The sequence below is a fragment of the Vitis vinifera genome, chromosome 7, assembly GCF_030704535.1.
Source record: "Vitis vinifera cultivar Pinot Noir 40024 chromosome 7, ASM3070453v1".
In the NCBI taxonomy this organism is placed as follows: Eukaryota; Viridiplantae; Streptophyta; class Magnoliopsida; order Vitales; family Vitaceae; genus Vitis; species Vitis vinifera.
The window spans coordinates 15,192,815-15,212,895 of record NC_081811.1 but is presented as its reverse complement, the minus strand read 5'-3'; the positions used below and the strand labels follow the sequence as shown (position 1 = coordinate 15,212,895).

General features: G+C 35.3%; 2 long non-coding RNA genes across 2 annotated transcripts; both read left to right on the top strand.

Moving 5' to 3' along the window:
- Window positions 1-8,316: 8,316 nt before the first annotated feature.
- LOC104879874 (uncharacterized) lies at window positions 8,317-15,109 on the top strand. Its single transcript, XR_786263.3, has 3 exons — window positions 8,317-8,931; window positions 10,484-10,590; window positions 14,844-15,109. It is a non-coding gene; the product is annotated as an uncharacterized LOC104879874 (long non-coding RNA).
- Window positions 15,110-17,613: 2,504 nt separating this feature from the next.
- LOC109122898 (uncharacterized) lies at window positions 17,614-18,277 on the top strand. The gene is made up of 2 exons (XR_002030417.2): window positions 17,614-17,692; window positions 18,040-18,277. It is a non-coding gene; the product is annotated as an uncharacterized LOC109122898 (long non-coding RNA).
- The last annotated feature ends 1,804 nt before the right edge of the window (window positions 18,278-20,081 follow it).

The following is a 20,081-nucleotide window of genomic DNA, read 5'->3' as shown; positions in this document are numbered from 1 at the left end:
TGAAGCAAAAGTATCCACCTAATCAACCTAGCCTTGGCATCTTGCTTGGTTAGCAAATACTTCAAAGTTGAATGATCCGTGAATACCACAATGGAAGACCCTATCAAATAAGCTCTGAACTTATCCAAAGCATACACCACAGCAAGTAATTCCTTCTCAGTGGTGGTGTAATTCCTTTGAGCATCATTCAAAGACTTGCTTGTATAGTAGATCACATAAGGTTTACCATCTTCTCTTTGTCCCAAAACAGCCCCAATGACATAATCACTTGAGTCACACATCACTTCAAATGGTAACTCCCAATTTGGTGCTCTCACAATGGGCGTTGATGTCAAGAATTGCTTAAGAAGCTCAAAACTCCTTTGACATTTATCATCCCACTCAAACTTGGCATCCTTCACCAATAATTCACAAAGAGGTTTGGCAATCTTGGAAAAATCCTTTATAAACCTCTTATAGAACCCGGCATGCCCAAGGAATTGCCTTATTCCTTTTACATTGGTGGGAGGTGGCAACTTCACAATTAGTTCCACCTTAGCTCTATCTACCTCTATACCCTTCTTTGAGATTACGTGCCCAAGAACAATACCTTGATTTACCATAAAATGGCACTTCTCCCAATTGAGTACGAGGTCTTTCTCTATGCATCTTTTCAAAACATCTTCAAGATGTGACAAACAATCCTCAAAAGAAGTCCCATACACAGTTATGTCATCCATTAAGACTTCCATGATTCGTTCAACCATGTCACTGAAGATGCTGAGCATGCATCTTTGGAAGGTAACAGGAGCGTTGCATAATCCAAAAGGCATCCGCCTATAAGCATAGGTGCCGAATGGACAAGTGAAGGTAGTCTTCTCCTGGTCCTCCACATCAATTTCTATTTGAAAATACCCAGAATACCCATCCAAGAAGCAATAAAAAGGATGCCCAGATACTCTCTCAAGGACTTGATCCATGAAAGGTAAAGGGAAGTGATCCTTTCTCGTTACTGTGTTTAGCTTCCTGTAGTCAATGCACACCCTCCAACCAGTTGTGAGGCGTGTGGACACTTCATCTCCATTTTCCCCCTTGACTACGGTTATCCTGAACTTCTTTGGAACAACTTGGGTTGGACTCACCCAAGTGCTATCTGAAATGGGGTAAATGATCCCCGCTTGAAGAAGCTTCAACACTTCAGCCCTTACTACCTCTTGCATATGAGGATTCAATCTCCTCTGTGGCTGACGAGTTGGCTTAGCTCCCTCCTCCATATAAATATGGTGCGTGCAAATCAATGGGCTTATCCCCTTCAAATCAGAAATTTGCCATCTGATGGCCTTTTTGTGCTTTCTAAGGATTCTTAGAAGATTGTCCTCTTGTGAAACGGTTAAAGAAGAAGAAATTACCACCGGGGCTCTATTGCCTTCCTCCAAGTAAGCATACTTCAACTCAGCAGGAAGGGTCTTCAATTCGAGCTTAAGGATTGCATCCTTAGCTTCTTTCATCTCTTCCTCATCCTTGAACAAAGGGAGGATCACTGGCTTTTGTATCCAGTTTGACATAACGGCATTCATTCCCATAGGTTCAGCTAACCCATCATCAAGATCTTCATGGATTTCATCTGGATTCTCTTCAAACTGATCAAGCATACTCTGATTACAATGCTCCTCCACCAGGGTATCTATCATACACACTTCTTTTGGGTCCTCATCTTCTTCAGGATGGATGTGCTTTTGACATAGATGGAAGATGTTGAGTTCCAATGTCATATTCCCAAAAGTGAGTTGCATGACCCCATTCCTACAATTGATGATTGCATTGGATGTTGCAAGGAATGGTCTTCCAAGGATGATTGGAACATAGTTGATCCCTTTGACAATGGGATCCGTATCAAGCACCACAAAATCTACTGGATAGTATAATTTGTCAACTTGAACCAATACATCCTCTATTACCCCCCTGAGGATTTTCACTGACCGGTCAGCTAAGGATAGGGTGATCGATGTTGGCTTGAGTTCTCCCAACCCCAGCTCCTTGTATACAGAGTATGGAAGCAAGTTAACACTTGCCCCCAAATCAAGCAATGCCTTCTCCACTTGGGTTCCTCCAATATTGACTGAGATTGTAGGACACCCCGGATCTTTGTATTTGATTGGAGACTTGCATTGGATTATAGCACTCACTTGCTCGGTTAGGAAGGCTTGCTTTGTAACATTGAGTTCTCTTTTCACAATGCACAAGTCCTTCAAAAACTTTGCATATGTGGGTACTTGCTTGATCATATTGATTACTACTCAAAAACTGCTATTTGATAGCCTATAATTAATCCTTTTAAACACTTTTGAGTAGTAGTTTAGGCCTTTTAACTCAATTGACATGTTAAGGATCCTTTAAAGTAATTTTGATCACTTTGTGTAAGTTTTGGTGTTTTTGTTAATATTTTGATCACCAAAGCAAGTCAAGTCTGAGGAGAGCTATGAGGAATCTTGGGCAAGGTTGAGAAGTCATTTGCCAAGAGTGAATCCGGATTGCAAGGAGAAAAAGCAAAGAGAATCTGCCATAAAGCTTATTCTTGATGACAGTCGTAGAAGCCACTTTTGGAGCACTTTCTGAAGTCCAAATGATGCATGCTATATATCATTTCAAATCTCAGGAAGTCAACAATCCAATGCTTCAAACGGTGTGCAATTCGGAGTTGAAACGAAGAAGTTGCAGCCATTACAAACCAGTCACTCCGAGCTGAAGGAAGCATTTTGCAAAGTGCTACGAAATCACCCTTTTGTTGCGAAGTGATTTCGCAGTATTTTTGTACAGTAAGGTGTTTCTCCTTCTGACGATGCACGATTTATGCCGCGAGAAGGAAGCTTGGAACCTCAAGGTGGAAGCCAACTTCGCAGCCCTGTGAAGATAGCTCGGTATTGCGAAATAATTTCGCAGCCCTCTTGGGTGTCTGCGAAATCTCGCAGACACCATTTTTCTCCTGCGAAATGGTTCCTGAAGCCTCCCGAAGTTTGCTACCGACATTGGGAGATATTTTCCATTAGATTTTTGTTGTCTAAATCCCAAAATACTCCTTGTAAACCACCAATTACATGATTCCTTAGTTTTTAAGTTAGTAAAAAGACTAAATATTTTTGTAACAATTAGTTTTATATTATGTTGATATATATACCTCTCGGGAGCCTGTTCTCAGGGAGGAGTTCCTTCTGTAACCGTTTGGGTAAGCAAGTAAAGTCTATTTTCTTTCTACTGTCTTACCTTCTCACTTTGTATTTTCATTTTATTTCTAAGTTATGAATTCTCTGAGGAGTTTTCCCCAAAGAATGAGTAACTAAACCTCTAATTCCTTGGAGCTAAGGTTGCCGGGGAAGGTTCCAAATGCAAGAATGCAAAGCTCTGTGGTTTTAGCTAGTAATGAAGAGGAAGTGAAATCCTTTAGTGATTTCTATGTTTTTAGTTAACTTAAAACACCTTGGAGTCACCTAGGCCAACACTTGGTAAGGCAAGTGATTTCCAACCATGGAAATGCACTAGTTTACCCCTTGCGAGCCTCTGGTAGGTGACTTCAGGGTAGGATTTTCTAGAATAGCCAACACTTGATAAGCTTTTGGACTCCTAGGAGACATCCATTAGTTATCTCTTGCGAGCTTTTGACGGGTAATCCAAGGTTAAAGATCACCTTGAATGGTTAAGGCTTAGTGAGAGGCTTAAACCATTGCAAAGTGCATCAGTGAGAGAATTAAAGTGAAATCTAATTGAAGGAGTCTCTGTACATCACCGGTTAGAGAATTGACTATATGTTGAATCTCTAACGCGAGAAAATGAACCAACTGACCGGAGCTATGTCTTTTGCATGAGGAACCACCCCAGTGAACCTAAATCTCCAGGGAATGCTTTTCTTCCTAAATTATTCCAAACTTCTGTTATGTTATTTAGTTTAAGTCTCAACCTTTACCAATCAAAGTTTGTGTTTTACTTCTTAAGCTAACCTTGAAATGAAACAAGACCAATTCACTTGGAATTGGTATCATTGATTGCTTGTTAGTCATTCCCAGTGAACGACCCTAGAGCCACTATACTATAGTAGCTTTTTCTTTGCTACCCTAGTGTATGGTGTTATAGGTAATAAATTTTGTTGATTATTCCCTCAATCAAGGAGCACTAGCTGGACACGAATCAGCTGAGACACCAATTGGGCATGAATCATATATCAAGTAAAGGAATATTCACCTTCACTTGTCTTAGCACATTAAGAATCTCAGAAGCATTCTTGATCGGTTTCTTCCCACGCAAGGCTTGAGAAAATGGAGGAGGCATGTGCTTCTTCATCATGCCTTCCTTTAAAAGAATTTGAGGTTCCTCATCCATGCTAGGAATGATGTTTTCTTTCATCTGAACTTCCTTTCCCTTTTGTTCTTTCTTCTTTTCTTCCTTTCTATCAGCCTTGTCTTCGTTGGCTTTCCTCTGATCATGCTCCGGCTGATGCACTTCCTTACCACTTCTCAAAGTGATAATAGCTTGCACGTCCCTCACCTTTGAAGAATCCTCATATTTGGATTCCACTTCATGTATCCCCTTAGGATTTTGGTGAGGCTAAGAGGGAAACTTCCCTTTCTCATTGACAGTGTTCAAATTTGTGAGCCTTGAGATGGAATATTGGATGTTGTCAATTTTCTGAGACAACTCATTATGCATCCCATCTATCTTCTTGTTCAATGTACTCTCTACGTTGTCAATCTTCTTATTTAGTTGAGAGTTGATGGATTTTTGCTCACTCACAAAGTCACCCATAACATTGCTAAGGCTTATGAGTGCTTGCTCAATTGAGGATTGACCTTGACTCTGTTGGCTTGATTAGGCTGGTGATTGATATGGGTTTGGCCTTGGCTTCCATGCAAAGTTTGGGTGGTTCCTCCAGCTAGAGTTGTACGTGTTGCCATAGGGAGCATTTGAATTTGGCTTCCATTGGCCAATCAGGTTAGCTTGTTCTCCGAACATTTCTCTTGCTGCTGGAATGGTGGGACATTCTTCCACCATTTGTTCAAATGACTGACAGATGGAGCAAGGATTGGCTAGTTGTTGAGGTTCTGAAATAGCTTGGACTTCGTGAACTTTTCTCAACTCCATTTCCTTTATTTTTCTAGCCATGGTAGCTACCTTGGCTTTCATCTCCATGTCTTCACTCAGATTGTACACCCCCTCTTGACATTTGCTGAACTGGCCTCTTCCCCATTTCTCTGTTATTGGGCTTATCCCATCCACGGGAAACCTCTGAGACATAACTTAGGAAATCCATAGCCTCCTCAGGGTTCTTGCTCATGAAATCACCCCCACACATTGTCTCCAATATCTGCTTCATTAAAGATGACATGCCATCATAAAAATAGCTCACCAAAAGCCATGTATCAAAGCCATGGTGAGGACATGCATTGATGGCCTCCATATACCTCTCCCATCATTCATAAAATTTTTCATTCTCACGTGCTGAGAAGTTGGAGATTTGTCTCTTCAATCCATTTGTTCTATGAGTAGGGAAAAACTTCTTCAAAAAATCAGCTTGAAGTTCTGTCCATGTTCTTATGCTTCTCGGCCTCAAGGAATTGAGCCATATCTTGGCTTTGTCCTTTAATGTGAATGGAAAGAGCTTCAACCTCATAAGCTCAATAGTTGTTCCCCCTTCTTGAAAAGTATTGCACACATCTTCGAATTCCTTTATGTGCGCATATGGATTTTCACTTTCCATCCCATGGAAAGTAGGAAGTAGAGGCACGATGTGTGGCCTGATAATCAATTGCTCTATAGGAGGAATGATGCAAGATGGTGCACTCATCCTCGGAGGGTGCATCCTGTCCCTCATGGACCTATACAAGTTCGGATCATTCTCTTGCCCATGTTGTGAATGTTGATCCTCAGGCTGATTCTCCATGACTTCCAAAATAATCTCTAATTCAGTAGCTCGTGGAGTCTCTATCCACACTAACCTTCCCTCTTGGTCTCTAATCCAATAGGGCATGCACGGATTCAGCTGGAACAAAACAAAGAAAAAGAAAAAAAAAAAACAAAGCATGCGGAAGGAAAAACAGAGTAAGAAAAATAAACTAAAAATGAAAGTTAAAAGCTAAAAGAAACTTATCTAAACTAAGTTAAAAATGTTTTAAAACTAAAATAAAAAGTTAGTAAATGAAAAATGAGATAGAATTCACCTCACTCATGAGAAGTCTCACAAGTTACCTTCAGCTGATCTATTCACAGTGAAGTAGCACCGTCCCCGGCAGCGGCGCCATTTGATAACCCGACTCTTGGTAGCTTGGCATGTAAGGGTATCAACAAAATTTATACCTAAGGTCCTTACACTAAGTGGCAAAGCTACTATAGCATAGTAGCTCTAGGATCGAACACTGGGAAGGGTTTTTACTTTAACTGGTGAAGTTCGGAGGATGGAGTGAACTTTTCTTAATAAAAATTAGGTTAAGATGAAAACATAAAAAGATGAAGGTGTTGCAAACTAAACTAACATGAAAATAAGTTAAAAGATGGAAAAAGAAGTTTCTCAAAGCTTTGGATAGCCATGCTTAACTCACTGTGTAAAAATGGAGATTTTGGGACTTTTCACCTCGAGTTGGGGAAGCAACTAAGGTGATCCTTACTTCCCGAACCGGTATGAGTTTAACAACTGAGTTTTAGTCCTTGAAAACTTACAAAAAGGGCAGTTGAACCTCATAAATGCTCTTTTATTGGTATAGGTCATCTCCTCGACTTGCAATACAATGGCTCGTAGGAGATAACTAATGAACGTCAGTGGATCTAACAATAAGAATCCACTGAGACCAAAAGGTTATCAAGTATTGGCCATTCAAAGCAAGTCAGAGGGATTAAAAGCTTTACTTTGAATGAAAACATTTATGACGCTCAACTACTTACATTTATGGCTTGGAAATATCCATCTTGACACGGGAGCTTCACATGGCATCCATTACTTCAAGAAACTAAAAGGTTTTAGCCTCTCATCCTTGGGGATTTCATCCTCCAAGGATGTTTGGCTACTAAGAAAATGAGAAAGAAAAGAGAAAAGAAGCGTATGAACAAAAGTGCTCTTATAACTTATAAAGTTACAAGTTACAAGATGATCGTGTCTGAGGCTCTTCACCTCTATTTAAAGACAATAAAAAGCTAAATTACAAGAGCTATTACAAAAGCAACCTTTTCATTGGTTGATTACAAGGGTAAAATAGGTATTTACAAAGCTAAAAGTCAAGAAAAATATCTTGGAGAACCGGCAGTGGAATATCATCAACAGCGTCTCAAAACAGGGGATTTCAAAGGCATTTCGCAAGGGGAGAAGATGAAAGGTCCAAATTTCGCAAGGTGCCTAAATCCACTTTGCGAAATTTCGCATGGTTTCTTCATGGTGCGAAATGGCCAAATTTTGCACCATGAGGAAAATCTCCTTTCGAAATTTTGGCAAGGTGAAATTCACCTTGCAAAATTGGTCATTTGGCAAGGTGAATTGCCTCCCCTTGCGAAATGGTGTTCCCATTGCTTGTGCTCGTGTTTCCACTTGAAATTCAAGCCTGTAAACGTCCAAAATCCTTGCTTAACTCGCCCAAGTAGCTCCTCCATCAATTGGCATGCTTGAATTGGTTCATAAGCTGATGAAAAACATGTAAACTTGCCACTAAAAATGGTTAGAACTAATTACTAAGGAGCTTAATGAATTAATTAGGTTAAATGAATACTCAAAGGTGCTTAAAACCCTTATAATTAGGTCTACAAAATAGCACTTTTCAGTAGTAATCAGAGCACGATAAGAATCATACCATTTCACGAGACACTCACCATGTGTCATACAATCGTTGTTTTCATGAGATCTTTAAAAAATTTGAAGCTCTCAAGGAAGTGGAGAACTTACGAACATTTATAGCGTACTCAGTCGGAGATTTAAAGCATTTACGATATCTTAATTTGTCCAATACTTCAATTGAATGGTTACCAGAATCAATAAGTGAGCTCTACGATTTACAAGCCTTAATATTGTGTCAATGCGCACTACTACAAAAATTGAAAATAATGACAGTTGAATCCTTGGCGCTTTTCAAAAGCATCATTGTTTATTAAGATTCAATGGCGCTTATTAGAACCGCCATTATTTAATCTATTATTTTTCAATCCATGGCACTTCTTAGAAGTGTCATCATTTAATAAGGCTTATTTAGGCATTATGTGTTATATAATAGCGCTTATTCGAAGTATCATAGCATTAATCCAATACCTTGGCGCTTTAAAAAAGCGTAATTGAATTATGAGTATAAATATACCCCTCCAAAATATTGGCCCCTCTCCACCATCTCTCACTCACCAAACATTCCCTCCACCATTTCAAAACCCCCAAATACTTAGACCAAAATCACCAAATGTACAAGACCGAACGGGAGCTATAGGAGACTTAGCAGTGGGTCATCATCACAAATCCTTGTGATATCCTTCCTTATTCCCAAACCCCCAGTTTCCCAAAATCTCCTTTGTCACCATCATAAAGAGAAAATTTCAAGTGTCGATATCAACAATAAACACTAGAATCCTTTGATACCTCTGCGACTCCACCCTTTTGGTGGAAGAAGTTATGGCTATTCATAGATAAGCACTGCATTCCTCGATCTCGAAAACCTAGAAGGGGATTTTCAGGCTGGAGCCATTATAAGGTACTCATTGTTATGGTTATTGACGTGGGTGATAGTTATAGAGTTCTTGATCTAGATATTATGGGCGAGGGTTGGGGTGGCCATGGGGCATCATCTTGCCAAAATCCATAGGAAAGAGTATCGCATGGGTTGGACTGTTGTTGTGGTTCATGGCAGAGTTGGCCCTAATTGGGGCTGATCTCTAGCAGGTGATTGTTGGTCGTGGGTTTTTGCCGCTTTAGGTTGGAGTTGTAGTTACTGCATCTGATTGGTAAGTCTTTTCATTTTTTAAATTGCACTTTATTATCTTCTATTTTGCAATTGGTTTATTAAATTTAACCTTTCATGAAATGTCAATGTCTTCAATCTTAGTGTTATATATTTTAGGTTTTGAATAGATTTTGTTGGAGTTGTAGGTTTTTAATTATGTTAATTTTGAAGATGCATCTAGGTTTTTAATTATATATTTTAGGATTTGTTTTAAGGTCTTCTAGACCTCTTAAAACTGTCATTATCATCTCATCATAAATATGTTTTATGATTTTTCATTTTGTACACAACATCCAGGGAATATTTTTAAGGAGATGATATTCTCTAACATAATTGTGTTCATTGCTCTCTCTCTCACAAATGTAGCTCTGGCTGTCATTTCTAAAATTTAATTAGGAGATCTGCTTATGTTTTTTGATAGAGGGAATCATAGGGTAGCCTTTGAGTGGGAATATGAAGTTGGATCTCATCATGAATTTGCTTGGTTGAGATATGCAAGGCTTACATGTCCGACCTGTGTTGAAACTCCAGGAATTATCAAGGAAAGTCACTAACAACTATTTTCTCAAGGAAATGGTCAAGCCTCCTACCTGGTTAATTAGGCATTCAGTCTCTTTTACGTGATCTCTTTTCTATTTAGGCCATTTGACCTACTTATGTTGGATTTTTTGTTTTCCAATGATTTTGTTTAGAAGGAGGCATGCATTAGAGTTGTTAATTATTTTTTGGATGCTTGCATTAAAGCTGTTAATTATTTTTTGCCTATCAGAAAAGAAAAATAAAACATTTAGAGCCCATTAGTGAGTGGTTTTGAGAGGGTTAGAAAAACTTTCTAATACTTAGAAGCACTTTGTTATAGAAATTAGGCATTTGACAAAAAATTTGAAAATCACTTCTAAAATTCTGGATAATCACTTCATAGGTGATTCTTCCAAAAATAATATTTTTTTTTTGTTATATAACATATTTACCAAAAACAATATCAAAGCATTTTTTATTTATTTATATCCAAACACCAAGTGATTCTCTTTACAAGTGGTCGTAATGGAAGCGTTATTAACAAAAGTATTATAGACTAGAAGTGCTACAGGCTAAAAGCACTTAAATAAGGGTAACTCTCAAACAAAATTTTTGTTTCATGAAGGTCATTCATGGTAAATAATTTGATTTATTTCTAATTGATACACATTAATTTTTGGATGTAAATTTTACTAAACTCATTGATTTTGTGAAATGGTAAGATAATTGATAGAGATTTTTTGATAGGTAATAATCAGTTGGGTTCTTATGTTTGAATGTATATCTAAAGATGAAGGGATGTCTATTCTTAGTGAATATTGCATCTTGTTATCATAATTAGAAGCCTTAATCACATTTGTTCATAGAATAACTCTTAAACTTTGGGATATAATTTCGCTACTATTTACTTTCCCAAAGTTTTCTTGCTTTCAAGAATGAAAATCAAAACAGAGAAATAAAAGTACTTTGGAGATTCTAATTCACTGCCCCTGCTTATTTAATGTTTTTGAAGTTTCCTTAATGTTTATATGTAGAGATGGTTATGGAAAATTGGTTCAGAGAGAGTTGGAAGCTCAAAGGCATCTTATAGATTCTGGTTCTAGGTCATTGGGATCTTTCCTGCCAGTTATGCCATCACATTGTAAGTTCCAGGGACAAAATCTTTTCATACAGATCTATGGTTTCCCAACAACATATTACACTATTGGACTTCTTTTCTGGAAAATTCTATATTTTTTGCTCATATGGTCATTGCATTTCAATCATATATTGTTATCATGTTCTCAATAACTTGACTTTTAGACCTAGAACTCCTTTTAAGCAATTCAATGTTCCCAAATGATAATTATCTTTTCTTGCTGCTTGTTGATGAAGAACATTTGTCCACAAACTAAGATGAATATATATAATTTTTCTTTTAGGCAAAGATATTTTATTGAAGAAGTGACTAATAGATGGTGTGCAACCCAAGGATACAACATGCATATAAAGCCTGCCAATAATTTTTTTTCCTATTTTTTCTTTTCTTACTTGTGATTAAAAAATGTGAACTATTTTTAAAAAGTGAAATTATAAACTCTTGTTTGATGTAGAGTTTTTGCTCATGTAAAAATTTAAAAGTAAATATAATTAAAATTTTATATAATATACTTGTTATGTCGTGGAATATATTATTATAAAGCATGTTATTGTTATTATTATTATTTAAGGTTCCTTTGAGGGGTTCAATCTGACTTTCATTGGTTGTTTCCCTCATTATCTTTCTAATACATTCTTTTTTAAGGTTTTTGGTCTTTGTTGATTTTATTTTGTATTGTACTCTCTGTACACCATCTTATTAGTAGTGATATATCTTAGGGTGCTCATTAGAAAGAGTTTGAAATTTGTAGTTGAAAAAACATCCGTTGTTTTGAAGGCAGCATTCACATCTAATCAGACTCTTTCTCTATTAAAGAAAAGCGAGCCTCTAATATCCTGATTCTCTCTACTTGATGACATTCAATGATGCTTGTTCCACCCCTCAACAATGGCGTAATTCACCTTGACTTGGGATGAATGCTTTACTTTTTCTCTTCAATTAGCCATGAGGTGTCCTCGAGTTTGTTTCCTTTATTTTTGCTGCAAAAGTTTAAATTTTCCATCCACCTTATCTGTTTAAAGTTTTAATAAATATTTAAACTTCATTTCTAACCTACATACCCATCTTTTTTTTTTCTTTTTTTCTTTTTTTTTGGTTTGTGTGGCTGGGGAACATCTTAGGGTCTTCCTTGTCTTGTAAAAGAAAACCTTGTTTAGAAAATCTTGTTGCTCCAAAACTTACTCTTCAAAAGTTTCATTCCTTTATGGAATATATAAGTAGCAGACGTCATGAAGTCTTGCAAAATTAAGTGTCCTTCAAGCCTTCTCTAGAAAATCCCATCTGTCTATGAACATTAATAAAGGTCATGTTGTTTGTATACAAGCTTGCACTTCAATATACATGGAATCCATCCCAAATCAGTTTATTGCAGAGGATATTCTTGAAAACCAACACGGACTGAACTACTGGAAGGAAATTACTGAGGAAAACACAAGATATTATTAATAGTGATTCACAGCAGATTATTCACTTTTCTCTACCATTAATCTCTAGAACTAAAATATACTCTATATATGTTAGTTGATGTGTCTGTTGTTATTTTCAAATGCAAGTGGTTATCTTTCTAGAATTGATTACATGCATTTTTTCCAATTAGCAATTAAAGTCCTGAATAATGCATTTTGGTTCATCTCATCCACTGGTGAAGGGGTTTATACTCTGGCCTTAGATGGGAAATCAATTTCACAGTTCTGTATGTAAAAAAATTATAATTTTATATTTTTCATTAACTATTTGAGTCTTGACACCTCTTTAATAGAACTGTTTCACACACCTATGCTAAAAATGGGCCTGCTCTCAAGCCAATGATAAGAGGAATGATGAACATAAGAGGTGGTGCCAATTTAGAATACAATTTGTGTTGCTCCATAGATCTATACAATTTATTGCTATAGTTGTTCCTCTGCTTTAGAAATCAGAAGGCTCAATCCTAGTTACATAGGATTCTGATATCACTTTAGAAGATCATGATTGGTTACCCATGTCTCTCTATTTTCTGATCTTACTATTTCCCAATTCTTCCTATCTTCTTCTTCTTCTTATTCTTTTCTTTTTAACCTTGTCCTTGCTCTTCTTCACTTTCTTCATGTATCATCAAAAGGGAATTAATAGTCAAAAGCTTGTAGAGCGTCTTAGTGTTCAGGGAGACTTTGATGCTCTAGTTACTGAATGTCGGCCCCACTTTCTTATTAGGAATTATGTTGTGGCTCAATTTGAGTCATTGCCTCCTTCTCTATTACTTGGTACTTGGTAGAAAGAGATACCATTTTTCTATCAAGGAAATTATCCTTTTCTTAGAAGCAATGGGGTGGAGAACAAAATCAAGCCAATCATAACGTCCGCTTACATGAGAAGATCTTCTCTTGCACATTGTTAGTTTCATGTGACTAAGGCCACTTATGAAATATAATCTTTTAGTTTCAAAATAGAATATGGTTTGGATTAAAGGCCAATTTTCACATCCAGCTATTCCTAGATTTCTTAGAAGATTATAATGTTCAGTTCACCATATATGCACTTCTCAACAAGTTGGGTTAAGTGTTGGTGATTTGATTGTATTGGACTGAAGATATACCTTAATTATTTCTTCAAATGGAGCACACTATTTTTTTTTTTTTTGGTATCTTTGATAATAGCATTTTTAGGGAAAAAGTGATAAAATAATTTAATGTTTATATTTAGTAAATTAACTTAATGAATCTATTTACTGTCAAAAGTAAATCAAAGAATAATAAATTTAAAAGAAATCATTAAAAAAAAAAATCATCGGGCCGAAAATCTCGAACATTTTTTATCAACTCTTTATGGTACTTATCACTTTTTTCTTTCTTTGTTAGTATTTTATAAATTTATTACTTAATGTTAGTAATATTTTTAATAGTTTTAGAAATTATTACCTTTTAATATAGCCTTTAAAATTATTACTTTTCAAATATGGGTATTTTCTCTATTTTTATTTTATATAAAACTAGGCTCAAAAAAAATGAAAAATGGAATAAACCAATTCTATGTTTCAAAATTTTATTAAGAATTTTTTAAAAGGTTAAAAATAACATGGAATAAAATCAAATATAAGATCTTGTAGGAAATATGATATAAAAGGAATATAAATATTATCATGGGTGAAATTATTTATATGGATAAAATATTATCATAAAAATATAATATAAATATTTTATTTATTAAACTAAAGATTATTTTACATAAATATATTTTTATATTAAAATAATTTACTTTATTGAATATAAAAATATTAAAATAATTTACCAAACCATTTGAAAATAGAAAATAGTAAAAAATTAAATTTAAATTGATAGCACAAAATTTAATTATAACCTAAAAACAATTTTAGGATATTTGGTTCAAAGGGGTATTTGGGCTTATTACCATGATTACTTAGTTTAAATATTTAAAAGGTTAAAATTATAATTTCAAAAAAAAAAATTATTATTTTTTTAAAATTATGAAAACCATGTTCCTTGATTATTGTGTGCTCCTATATTATAATTTATGGTTTACAAAGTGAATCATGCTTTACACACTAATATGTAAGTTTACATGCATTAATTTTAAGTGATGAAATGTTAATTGAATATATTGCTTAATCTAATTTATTTGCATCATTGACTATATAGAATGTTCCAAAGTATGAAATTAATTCTCAGTTTGTAGGATAATTACTTAATGTGTATTTAAAATTGTCAATTTAGATTAATTTGATTAAATTTGGTGTGAACCTTTTTTGTAGAAGATGTTGCTCTCTAAGTTGCGAAAAGGTTTTTAGGCCTCCATGTTAAATGTTATATATTTAAGATAAACAAAATAGAATGAGAGTTATGTTGCTTTGTTATAATATTTCAATAAGTAATTGTGTTTTAATTTTATTCAACTATGCTTGCATGCAACCTTAGATCTTCACTATCAACATAGTATAAATCATTATAAAATGGATCTTTTCAATAATTAAGGGAACTAAGGCATATTCATGTGGTTGTACACTTGATAATTGAGGTAATTATCTTACTTAGTAGCAGTATTTTTTAACACTTATAATTTATTTACTCTAGTAATTAAAATTCTTACTTTTGACGCAATAAGAAGAATATTAGTATGTTTGTTTTATTGCTTTACTTGAACAAAAGCTAATTAACATGCTGGATTACTTTCTATTCTTTTTTTCTTTTTCTTTTGTTTCAATTATATTGGTTGTTATATGTATAATTTAAAAGTTTATATTTTTATTTATTTATTTATAGCTTGCAAAGGAAATTGGCTTACAAGAAGAAGAGAAATCATTACAATGAAGTGATGCTGAAAGTCATGAAGATGACATCATTTAAATCATTAGGAGGTTGAACTAGGCTTTTGTTGATGATGGTTTCTTTTTGTAGTCATTGCATCGATATTTGTTCTTAAATTGGATTTAAAAATTCTCATTGAAATATTTTGATCTAATGAACAAATTTATAATTTGTATACAAGTAATTATACTAATTATTCAAACTAAGTCATTGTATATTAATATTTGGAGATATTTTTATTTGTAAAATTCAATTTAATTTTATGATTTATAATTGCTTTTGCTTTTATTTAATTATATAGGAAATTCATTATTTTAAAAACATAATAGCAATATTATTATTAAAATAAAATACTTAAAGATGACGCTTCTATTAAGTGTCATTATTAACATAACCAAAGATGGCGCTTTTAAAAGTGTCATTGAAAAAATAATCCAAAGGTGACGGTCATATGAGTGTCAACAATGACAATTTTATAAAAATTATTTTAGTAAAAAATACTTACAGATGACATTTCTTTAAGTGTCATTGAAAGTATAAATCAAAGATGGCGCTTCTTAGAAGCGTCATTATTGACTAAAACATATAATGACAGGGGAGAAGAGGATGCTTTAGAGAAGTGTCATCTAATACCTTTCTTGACGCCTAAAAAGCGCCATTGATTCCCTTTTTTCTTGTAGTGGCGGTTCTCTTAAAATGTTACCTAAGAGCATCGGGAATTTGATTGATCTTTGACATCTGGATATTACCGATAGAATGAGCTTAAAAAAGATGCCTCCACACTTAGGTAACTTGGTAAATTTGCAAACACTATCAAAGTTGATCATGGAGAAAAATAATAGCTCATCAAGTATAAAAGAATTGAAGAAGTTGTCGAATATTAAAGGAACACTTTCCATTTCAGGGTTGCATAATGTGGTGGATGCTCAAGATGCAATGGATGCGGATTTGAAGGGGAAGCATAACATTAAAGATTTAACGATGGAATGGGGCAATGATTTTTATGATACTCGCAATGACAAGAATGAAATGCAAGTTTTGGAGTTGCTTCAACCCCATAAAAATCTTAGAAAACTCACCATCTCATTTTATGGTGGAGGAATATTCCCAAGTTGGATAGGGAACCCTTCATTCTCACTGATGGTGTAGTTGTATCTCAAAGGTTGCAGAAACTGCACTCTCTTACCATCTCTTGGGCAATTGTCCTGGATCAAAAACTTGTGCATTGAAGGAATGAGTGGAATAAAAAATATAGATGTTGAGTTTTACGGGCAGAATGTGGAGTCTTTTCAATCGTTGGAGTCTCTAACCTTTTCCGATATGCTAGAGTGGGAAGAATGGCGTTCTCCCAGTTTCATTGATGAAGAAAGATTATTTCTTCGCCTCCATGAGCTTAAGATGACGGAATGTCCAAAATTGACTGCTCCGCTTCCAAAAGTTTTATTTCTCCAGGACTTAAAATTAAAAGCATGTAACGAAGTAGTGTTGGGCAGAATTGGAGTTGATTTCAACTCCCTTGCAGCGTTAGAAATTGGAGATTACGAAGAGGTGAGATGGTTGAGATTAGAAAAGCTCGGCGGGCTGAAGCGTTTAAAGGTGTGTAGATGTGATGGACTCGTATCCTTGGAGGAGCCAACTCTACCATGCAATCTTGAATATCTGGAAATAAGAGAGTGTACAAATCTGGAGAAGCTGCCAAATGAATTGCAAAGTCTCAGGTCAGCAACTGAGTTAGTAATCGGAAACTGTCCGAAACTTATGAACATTCTGGAGAAAGGGTGGCCGCCCATGCTAAGGAAACTTGAAGTGTTTAATTGTGAGGGTATCAAGGCACTACCAGGTGATTAGATGATGATGAGGATGGATGGTGGCAACAACAACTCTTCCTGTGTCCTTGAAAGAGTGGAAATTAGGAGTTGTCCATCTTTCCTTTTCTTTCCAAAAGGTGAATTACCCACCTCACTTAACCAACTGATAATTCAAGATTGTGAAAATGTCAAGTCCCTACCTGAGGGTATTATGCGCAATTGCAATCTCGAGCTGTTGAATATCCAGGGATGTTCATCTCTGACCTCATTTCCAAGTGGTGAGTTACCCTCCACCCTTAAGCACCTCGTCATTTCAAATTTTGGGAATCTGGAATTGCTGCCGGATCACATGCCCAACCTCACATTTCTTTATATTGAGGGATGTAAGGGTCTCAAACATCATCACTTGCAAAACCTCACTTATCTTGAACATCTGAGAATAGGTGGATGTCTGAGTCTAGAGGCATATCCGGAAGGGGTTTGGGTTTGGGTTTCGCCCCCAACTTGAGATATGTTGCAATTGTCAATTGTGAGAATCTGAAGACGCCTCTGTCAGGGTGGGGACTCAATTGGCTCTCCTCTCTCAAAGTACTCATCATTGCTCCAGGTGGATATCAAAATGTGATTTCATTTTCACATGATGATGATGACTGCCACCTTCGCTTTCCTACATTTCTCACCCGTCTGAACATTGGAAATTTCCAGAATCTGGAATCCATGGCCTCCCTGCCTCTCCCGACCCTCGTCTCCCTTCAACGTCTTTATATCTGGGATTGTCCAAAGCTCCAGCTGTTTTTGCCAAAGGAAGGGCTACCAGAAACACTCGGACGGCTTCAGATCCGGGGTTGTTCTATCATAGAAAAGAGGTGCTTAAAGGGCAGAGGAGAAGATTGGCCCCACACTGCCCACATCCCCGTCATTAAGATAGGCCGCAATTGAGACCTTCACTTAATTTTCTCTCTGCAAAACAAATGAGAGCAGACTTTATTCAACCAGGTACTTCCCATTCTCAATACTCAACAAAAAATCTTACTCTTTCAATTTCTAATTACAAATGTCACCGTATATAATTTTCTTGCAATACTTTTTTATTCTTTCACTTTGTTTTGTTTATTTATTTATTTGACCTTTGACTAGGAGATACTTTCGACAGAATTTATAGGCATTATTCAACTTGAATTTCAATTTCCTGCATAATTGGAACACAACTAATAAATACTAATACAAAAATGCTAAATCTTATCATTTTTTCCCTCATTAGACATGTACTCAAAGAAAAAAAAAATTTTGCTTTTAATCTATTCATGATAACACCATATTTCTTTCTTCATTGGAATTTGTAGGTCTGTCCAATTGAATTTGGACTTCATGTTGGAGACTCTATGTTTGGAGTGAATCTTGTGTGGGCACTTGCTATTTCTCGGTTGTTTTTCTTCTTTACAAAGCAATGTTTACAGTGCGATGAGTGAATGAAGGGTAACCCAGTGAGAATAAGGTGGGCTACTTTGCATTTGTTTATTTTATATATTTAATTAGTTTTGTTTTACTTTTTCCATAATGATCATCCAAAGTTTCATCTTTGTGACTCGAGCTATTTTCTTGAAAACTTGTTGCAGAAAGAGTGTTGCAGTAGCCTTATGCTGCTGATGCTATAGTTTACCATCGAAGCTAAGAAGTCATGTGCTAAGTGATTGTATCTAAAGGAACCTACTAGAATGATTTTGTTTCTGGGATTAGATGGAAGCTGATGACTATTTATTTATTGTTCACACTTTTGTGAATATCCAAAAAGTCACACATTTTGGCCATTCATCTTATTTTGACTCTGTTTGCTCTATTTTGAATACTTGAGAAGGCCACACAATAACCGTAGTTCTCCTTAATATTGAGAGATTAAGTTCTGTTCACTTTTGATGTTGGTTGAGAGAGTTGAGTTACAATTGAATTTTGAAAATCTTCAAGATTTTGGTTGCAAGTAAATAGAGTTGTTTTAAGGAAAGTTATATGTGACAAATCGATACCTTAAAGTGTTTCACAGTCGGGTCTTTAGCAATGGGAAGTTTAACTGGGTGCCTCCGTAGACTCTTGCATCTTATTGAACCTCATATCTGATGACAAGTCCATGTAAAAGTAGAGCCATCCATTCCCTCTCTTGTGTGTAATCAGATATATTATTGGCAATGTACAACTCTTACATTTTTCAATATTAAAGTAATTCTCTGCAGTACATCGGTACATGTAGGATTAGCATAAGGAAATAATCTCCTAACAAAAACATAATTGTTAATAACTCATGTACGTGGTGTGTTTTTCGATTTGGCTAATAAAATGACATGCATTGTTACTTCCTAATTCAATTTCATTTGAACTTCAATCCTTTTTATGTTGTTTGTTGGTTGGTATAAGGCAGTAAGTTCAAGGACACTAAACGATCTCCCAAGTTTGCAACTCTCTTGAAGCGTTATAGGTTGAGAAAGATCTTAGGCTTTGACATTCCTTAATTTGTAGAGGAAGACCAAAAGACAATCTTAAATATAGGTGCTTTCAAGAGAAATGAGAAGATTGTAGTGATGATGACCACATCTGACCACATCCCCTATGTATGCATTAAGAATCCTAGTTTCTCTTCATGGAAGTCTAAGCAGAGATGATCTCATAGCATAATTCTTACCTTATTTGGTATGAAACTTGCCACTTCTTTCATATTCATTGAATTCCCTACTGTACATGAAAGTTGAAAAAGAGGAAAAGGTGGAACCCAGGGCATCTTTTTCACTTTTGTGTTGAATCTTGGGCAATATTTGTTATTAGAAATATATATTAATTTATGTTTCATCCTTCCAATATCTTTTGTATCCCTTGCGAGGAAACTGATGGCATCCTTGATGATAAATTTTTTTTTATTTTGAAATTTATCTGCTTGCATTTGATAATAAGGAATGTTTTCTGATTGACTTTGTCTTGTATGTTAATATTGCAGGAAACCTATATATCTTATTTTATTATCAAAATTGAGAAAGATTTTTCCACCGACTTGAAAATGTGGCTTGCAGAAAGGAAGGTGGGTAGTGTTGATTTTCTCAAACTTTTGAATTAATCATGTTATGCAACATTCTAGCAAATTTTGTAATGCTTTCCAACTGTTTTCAATGTATTATTTTTCATCTTATCTGTTTAGGATTAATTACATCACTTTCTTCCCTTTTCTTGTATCTTGAAGGCTATGGATCAAGGAGTCACTAAAGTTTTTTATTTGTTACAGGAGAAGGTGTTTGCTTGCTCTTGTTCTTCTGAAATACGTTTTCTTTGAAATGATAGTTTACTCAGTCATCATTAAAGAATCCTATTTCTCTTCATAGAAATAATTTCCCTCCTTATATTCACC